Source organism: Schistocerca piceifrons, chromosome 3 (genome assembly GCF_021461385.2).
Source record: "Schistocerca piceifrons isolate TAMUIC-IGC-003096 chromosome 3, iqSchPice1.1, whole genome shotgun sequence".
NCBI lineage: Eukaryota > Metazoa > Arthropoda > Insecta > Orthoptera > Acrididae > Schistocerca > Schistocerca piceifrons.
The window spans coordinates 811,511,455-811,520,349 of record NC_060140.1 but is presented as its reverse complement, the minus strand read 5'-3'; positions in this window follow the sequence as shown (position 1 = coordinate 811,520,349).

The following is an 8,895-nucleotide window of genomic DNA, read 5'->3' as shown; positions in this document are numbered from 1 at the left end:
CCACTTTCACAGTACGTTCAAGACTACTGTGTACAGGAGTCCTGGAAGAAAAGGACGACTGATAGCTGGGCTCAACCATCTGAAAGTCATATTACAGTCGCTGAGTGCACCCACATTCCTAATGGAACGTAGCTTGAGTTTATGAGACATTATGTAGTCATAGTGTAGTTTATTCTTTGTTTTTACATTTGGTCTATGTGTAACCAGAGATGTTTTTTACGCGTTGTCTCTGCAGTTTAACTCCGTAAATGTTGGAATAAACCTAGTCAGATGCTCATCATTTAGCGGTGACTCCGACGTGATCGCGCCGCCTAACAAGTTAAACGATAGCGTCGGCTACAACACAAGCGTAAACCTTCCGTACCGTGACGCAACGCGTAATAACTGCGCCAGCCGCGCCGCGTACTTCCACGCAATTTATAGACCGTGGATTTACTTTCAAAATCTCTTTTTAAAGAATTTACTTTATTTACTAGCGATTCATCAAGAACAATAACACTTTTAATCACACTATGTGAGCGGTGAAGTAGTTGCCAGTGGGTAACTGATGAAAACAAATTTCTTTCAACACATGGAAATTTTATTCCTAAAAACCCTTTCCTTTTTTTAAACAGATTTAAAAATTATAATCAGAAAGCATCCTCTAAATATCAAGTTACAATTTATTCAGAGGCAGAAATAACATATTTTTTTTTAACAATATGAGCTTTCGGACTGAACCTTGCTGCTCCCTTTTAACACGGCCGTAGTCACGACCGCTCACAACAACCTCTGAAAGACTATCTGCAACACACCAGATTACTTTAAACTAAAAATTTTAACAACTCACACAAACACATAAACTATGCACCCCGTAGGAGGGATGGAAATGGTACAAATCACTTACATTAAAAATATTACTTGCCACCGAAAGTGCAACTTGTTTTTAAAAGAAAACTCTTACGGTGGAAGGGTGGCAACTTGATACACTAAAATGACCATTTAAATAAAAACCCATGAAATGCAGTCTTACATAAAATGTACAAACATGCTCTACATTACACAATTACCGCCTCTCAAGATGATAGGCAAGATAAAAACATATTTCAGGAATTCAGCCTTTACACCTTAAGCAATTAATTCGTTAACACCGAATCCGACAAACATGGCAGAGAGAGCTATCAACGTAAAGGCATATTGACAGGGGGATTACTGAGCAACCCGAACCGCAGATTGCTATAACCCACCCCTACTCCACAAGGGAAAAACGGACCACCCAATTCATAAATAATCACCTTCCCGTAGGTGGGCAAACGGAGAAGAATGATGGAACGACCCCAAAACAAAGCGGCTGGTGACCTCACCAAGACAACAAGTAGAATTTAACAAGTAAATGAAACAACATATCTCCGATCACTTAACTTCTAATAAACTGCGATTTCTGGCGAAGACCAAGTGCAGCACCCCCAACGCTCTCCCGAACCGTCCGCTGCCAGCCGCTTCAACGGACGGAGGAAGGCGCGCCGATCTCCCGTCTCACCGCGTCGCATCTCGCACCGGCCAGCCCGATGTCGTAGTTTGACTCCTGTTGCTCTCGTGTCGACCGCGAAGCCTTTCTATACGGCTCGACCCACTGGACTCACGTGGGGACCTCACATGCGCCGACGCTCAAGGCGGACAAGTCATCTTGTATCTCAGTGCGCGACCGACCAATCGATCGATCCAACCGCCAATGACCGTTGCCCGAGCAACTCGAGCAGACTGGCGGCCTAACTCGCAGACTCAGCTGCAGGAACTCAGCCCCGACCGGGCGACGACTAGCTGAGTTCTGTTACTGGCGGAGTGGCAAGACTCTCATTTTCTCCCCTTCAAGTTTGATCCAAACGACACTAACTGCCACACAAATGCGAACGAGAGACAGACCAGAAACTGGTGACGCGAGGCTGACCGAGCCTCACTCCAACTGACCGACTGACCAACTGCCACTGGGGAGCTCATAGCGCCCCTTAAATGCACGTGAACAGGCAACCTTTCCCCTTTTCCACCAGAGTGAGACACCAAAGCTGCGATTGCCACAGTGGCGCCACCGCCTCAAACGGAGGGCGACTGTTCACACTACGCGCTGCGGCGCGCTCTTCAAAACAGCAAATTTTACCACGGCTCAGAGCCCAGACTATACAAATGTCAGAACTAGCAGCGACAAGGGAGACGCTAACGATCTCGGCAGTCAGCCGCATATCCCTGAAACCGCCTCCCTTTTGGCAACTATGCACTGGTTTGCTCAGTTGGAGAGCTAGTCCTTATTGACGCATGTCGCCGCCGTCGTTGCGGCACTAAAGAAAGAGATGGCCACCGAAGTACAGGAATCCTAGCCGCGCCCACAGCCAAGGAAAGGTGCCCAACAATTAAAAGCGCACTAACATAGCTCTGAGACCAAGAGACTTGGAAAATTTGCTGCACGCGAAACAGCTCGGTGATAGCACGTCGTTGCAGTTATTACGTCATCTGCGCACTGCGGCAAACACTGCATTCAGTGACGACATACAGAGGAGCACCTGGACGTCATGCCTGCCCATGGACGCACAAAAGGTACACTGAAGCGCCAACGAAACTGGTATAGTCATGCGTATTCAACTACAGAGATATGTAAACAGCCATAATACGCAGCTGCGGTCGGCAACGCCTATATAAGACAACAAGTGTCTAAGGCAATTGTTAGATTACTGCTGCTAGAGTGGCAGATTACCAAGGTTTAAGTGAGTTTGAACGTGGCGTTATAGTCGGCACACGAGCAATGGGCACAGCATCTCCGAGGTAGCGATGAAATGGGGATTTTCCCGTACGACCCTTTCACGAGTGTAACGTGAATATCAGGAATCCGGTAAAACATCAAATCTCCGGCATCGCTGCGGCCGGAGAAAGGACCCTACATAAACGGGAATGTTTTGAATACTTGTGGTAAGTTCCTATGAGACCAAATTGCTAAGGTCATCGGTCCCTAGGCTTACACAGTTCTTAATCTAAATTAAACTAGCTGACGCTAAGGACAACACACACCCATGCACGGGGAAGGAACCGAACCTCCGACGGGGGTAGCCGCGCGAACCGTGGCAAGGCATAGACAGTGCGGCTACCCCGCGCGGCAAGAACGGGACCAACGACCACTGAAGAGAATCATTCAACGTGACGGAAGTGCAGCCCTTTCGCAAATTGCTGCAGATTTCAATGCTGGGACACAATCAAGTGTCAGTGTGCAAACCATTCAACGAAACATCATCGATATGGCCGAGTCGTGTACCCTTGATGACTGCACGACACAAAGCTTTACGCCTTGCCTGGGCCCGTCAACACCCACATTCGACTGTTGATAACTGGAAACATGTTGCCTGGTCGGACGAGTCTCGTCTCAAATTGCTGGGTTGGGTTGTTTTGGGGAAGGAGACCAGACAGCGAGGTCATCGGTCTCATCGGATTAGGGAAGGACGGGGAAGGAAGTCGGCCGTGCCCTTTTGAAATGAACCATCCCGGCATTTGCCTGGAGCGATTTAGGGAAATCACGGAAAACCTAAATCAGGATGACCGGACGCGGGATTGAACCGTCGTCCTCCCGAATGCAGTGTCTAACCACTGCGCCACCTCGCTCGGTGTCTCAAATTGTATTGAGCGGTTGGTCGTGTACGGGTATGGAGACAACCTCATGAATCCATGGGCCCTTCATGTCAGCAGGGGACTGTTCGAACTGGAGGAGGCTCTGTAATGGTGTGGGGCGTGTGCAGTTGGAGTGATATGGGTCCCCTGATACGTCTAGATACGACTCTGGCAGGTGACACGTACGTAAGCATCGTGTCTGACCATCTGCTTCCACCATTGTGCAGTCCGACGGACTTGGTCAATTCAAGCAGGACAAAGCGACACCCCACACGTCCAGAATTACTACAGAGTGGCTCCAGAAACACTGATCTGAGTATAAACACTTCCGCTGGACACCAAAGTCTCCAGACATGAACATTATTGAGCATATCTGGGATGCCTCGCAACATGCTGTTCTGAAGAGATCTCCACCCCCTAGTACAATTACGGATTTATGGACAGCCCTGCAGGGTTCGTGGTGTCAGTTCCCTCCAGCACTTCTTCCGACTTAAGTCGAATCCATGTCACGTCGTGTTGCGGCACTTCTGCGTGATGCTAGGCACGTGTACCGATTTCTTTGGCCCTTCGGTGTACTTGAGTTGTGTGCAAAAGATTTAGAGGCGCCGCCGCAGACGGCCGACCGTATAGCGGAAATGTATCCGTCTGCAAGTGTGGCAGCTGTCGCACCACAACCATATAGTCCCGCCGCAGCAATATTTGCACTGTTACAGCCACAACTGTCAGAGCTTACAGCACAAGTCGCGGCTCTGCATGCGAGTAACCAACCGACGCCGGCGCCGTAGCTGAACACGGGGTTGTAGCCGCTCGCTATCGACCACCACAGACGATTCGGTACGGAGGCCGAGAACTGTAAGCCGCTATGTGAAATGGGAAACAATGACAAGGGCTCAGTGATGACGGGAACTGACTCAACAGGTAACAGCAGTCGCCTTTCGTCACCGGCCGATACACGAAACAGCCGTTCTTTGTAGATACTGGAGCAGATGTCTCAGTTTACCCGGCCAAACGCCTTCCTCGCCATAGTCGTGACGACAGTCACCTGTTCGCCGCCAATGGCTCCACCATTCAAACGTATGGACGGGTGACATTAACTCTAAATCTGGGTCTCCGACGTCGATCCGAATAGCAATTCATAGTCGCCGACGTAGTACATCCGACATTAGGAGCAGTCTTTGTCATACTCCGCCGTCTTCTGGACACGACAACCAACGTAAGCAGCCAGAGTCTATTTCACCACAGTGACTAAAATATTTGGAAATTTGTGGTAAGGACTATGGGACCAAATTGCTGAGGTCATCGGTCCCTAGGCTTACGCACTACTTAAACTAAATTACGCTAATGACAACACACACACCCATGCCCGAGGGAGGACTCGAACCCCCGACCGGGGGGAGCCTCGCGAACCGTGACAAGACGCCTTAGAACGCACGGCTACCCGCGCGGCCACAGCGACTGTGCCGGAATACGAACAGTAATGGGTACATCTACATCTACATTTATACTCCGCAAGCCACCCAACGGTGTGTGGCGGAGGGTAATTCACCGTATGTCCCACTCCTTCAGCAGTAACCAGAGATTACGCAGCAGTCACCCACGCTTGTACCAGTACAACACAATACGGTGCACCAAATATTATCAGCTCCTGTTCCACCGATCCACGCACGATCATGGCGTTTGAAACCGTATAAGTTTAAAGCAACAAAATAGGAACTTGCCTGCTGGCGTAGGGAATTTGCCAAGCGTCTAGTAATAGCCTGTCTTCGCCTCTCCACGTCATGCCGAAGGAAACTAATAGATGGCGCCCCTGTGGCGGTTATCGTCAGTTCAAAAAGCGGACATTTCTCGATCGATACCCTGTGCCCCACATCGACGACTTCGCACACAGCATACACGGTAAATGCATCTTCTCTACAGTAGATCTAGTGTGGGCGTACTATAAAAAACCAGTCGCACTAGACGACATCCCCAAAACGGTAGTGTGTACTCCATTTAGACTTTTTGATTTTACCAGGATGCCATTTAGCGTATGCACCGCTGCTCAGACTTTTCAAAGCTTTATGAACGAAGTGACACGTGATCTTGATTTCTGTTTCGTCTACATCGACGATGTTTTAGTGATGTCTGGATCAGAGACAAAGCACCTAGAGCATTACGCCAGCTTTTCGACCGTCTTCGTGCACATGGCTTGCTTATAAATCCAGTAAAGTGTGTTTTCGGAGCACCAGAGATGAAGTTCCTGGGCCACATCATTAGCACCCATGGAACACGAACACCACAAGAAAGGGTTGAGGCGATTTTAAATTACCCACAATCGATAGCCATACGTGAGTTACACCAAGTTCTAGGTGTCACGAACTTTTACAGGCGTTTCGTTAGTAAAAATGCCTTACTGACGGCACCTTTAAACGAGTACCTACGAGGACTGATGGAATGCTAGATGCTTTTTCGAAACTTAAATCTGCTATCGCAGATGCCCCTCTGTTGTCTCACCCAGCTTCACAAGCACCTCTCGCCCACATGACAGCAATGGGTGCCGCGTAACAACAACAGACGCACCAGTGCTGGTAACCATTAGCATTTTCCGGCAAGAAACTTTCACCGGCACAGCAATACTGGTTCACGTGCGACCGGGAACTGTAAGCTGTGTACGCCGCTGTTAAAAAGTTCCGGTAGATGCTTGAGGAACAACAACTCTCCCTGGTTACGGACCACAAACCTCACATATACATGTCAACAAAAACCTGACAGTCTCACCACGCCAGCTCCGCTATTTACATTTCATTGGGCAATTCACAACCAAGATTGTACATGTCGACAGTGAAAAGAATGTGCTGGCAGATGCTCTATCGCGCATTCAAGAAAGAGAGAAGAGGCAAGCCACCCTCTCACTTTGTCCGCAGCTCGTGGTCTAGCGGATGCCGGCACGGTAGCTCAGCGTGTTCGGTCAGAGGGCTGCTCGCCCTCTGTAATAAAAAATAAAAAACTGAGTAAAGAAATCAACGACCAACTTGAACAGATATCTTGTGACGTCCGCCCCGACGAAACGCAACGAACAATACCGAACAAAATGAAAAAGAAAAAGTGGCTAGCGTTGCTGCCTCTGGACCACGGGATCCCGGGTTCGATTCAAGGCCGGGTTGGGGATTTTCTCTGCCCGGGGACTGGATGTTTTTCTTATCATCATCATCATCATCATCTCTCTCACTTTAACTACTCAGATTAATATTCATATTTTAGGTCATGATCTCTCTCTTCCCCAATACTACATTTGGTATGTGTGGCTTATGACTTGTTTTACATGGGGAAACTGCGAGCAGAATGTTCTTATAGCTGCATGTGTAGCCTGTAGAGAACTTGTACCTAAGGGGCCGTAGTGGAGGCGACGAGGAACAGGGAGAAAGATGGACTGTGGGCCATAAATGTTGTGCCCAGTAATCTGGCTGTGCGAGTGATTCGGTGAATCAGAGCTCTGTGAATTGTACCTTCAGAGGGGCATAAGGCCATGGCACTCCGCTCTTCCCACTTAGGGTTGGAGCGGGAGGGCACTGGCTCGCAAAACATTTTACCTGGTCCAAGTGACAGACTATCACGAAGGCAGTGGGATGGCGATAAGTGTGTGGAGGGAACGATTTGAGAGAGACTTGTAAACTGAGCGTTAGTGCAAACGGTAGGACGGTCATTAAACTATAAGCATTCTCTTATTAGAAGTTGGGACAATACCATCAGAGCAGCTGGTGCATGTTTAAAGGCGACAAGAGTGTAACGCCGCTGACGACAAGAAGTCGCCAGGTCCTTATAGCGAGTGGAAAGAAATATGTATTTCACAGGCACAACTGCCTGGGAAGTTTATCAGACTTCTTTCAGAAACTGGAAATGGTTGGTCTCGAATGATTGGATATCTTCGTTAATGAGGGACTGTGCTCCCATCTAGGTAGACGTTTTTGGCCGAAACATGACCATGCTTACCGCGAGAACGACGCCTCCCTAGTCTAAAACCTTCTTTTTTCAAACAAGGGATTTTGAGTCACTGATTGGTTCCCCTCAGGATATGCAAAACAGATACTTGCTCCCCCAGTATGGGAACCCCGGTGGTGTGTTTGGATTGGCTACCAGGCCAGCAGAACAGTCAAAAGGGGAGATTCAATGAGTATCGGATAGTTCGACTGGTTTGCACAACGTGGAGGCGAGTTTTGTCTGCTAATTCGGCTGCTGTACGAGGCTTGGTGGAAAGTGTTGGTGATTCTTGGCTTCTCCGTCTTCTGGTTGTCCTCCGGAGGAGAATTTCAGGTCTTTCCCTAGTGGGTGAGACTTTTAGCATGCAACTTACGGTGGACTAAGAGCCAGTGGCAGTCTCCAGCTGTACTGACAGTGGAACTGCATATCATCTGAGACATGTCGTGTGTCACGAGGGTGAACTTATCCGTCCTGAGTCGGCTGTCTGACGTTTGACAATTCCATCACGCGCCTTCGTGCCTGTGAGTCAAATTGGTATGGCCAGACCAGGGAAGGGGTGTTCCTCACACTGAAATCTGCCCGGATTTCAGGACTCTTATAGGGAAGTTTCCGGCGTTGTAATAATCAGAACGCCAGTCTGCGGATTTTGCAAGTTTTCATAGACTCGTCAGTCCATTATAGCCGCCGCCGCTCTCCACCCCTCTCCCACAGTGTGCCGTTTTCTGCTGCCGCCTGCATCAAGGTGAAAGTGTAAAGTATTGCTGCACCGGCGTAGGGTTGTTAGATGATATTCACACCTCCTGTTCTCAGGTGAACCATAATTTGTTGTGTACCTCGTGGTAGCTGATTACATATGAATAGTATTCGGCTTCACAGTGGATTCATGTAAACAAAGCCTGATTGGTTTGTAAATGGGATTAATCCAGGGGAGAATTTTTAAGTTTCCACACCAATTAATGCTTTGCCCATAAACCACCATCCCTTCCCTGGTTTGTGTTTGTCGTTTCTTTGTAAGATTTATCTGCTCTATTTTAGTTAAGAAAGGATAAATAAAAACTTGTCATTATTTTTGTAACTTAAATATGCCATTGTTCTCATTCATACTCCCCAAGCTATTAACCTTTTTTTATTTTTTTGTGGTGATACATGGATACAAGAGCAATTCAGAGTGCAATCGTAGTAAATTAGTTAATTTCATGGTTTATTTGAGTTCTGAAAGTGACTGCAAACAAACGCAGCAAAACGGCCGTGAGTAAATTCACTAACTTCATATCTAAAAATTAAGAGTGTAGCTCATGATTTGAAGATTGT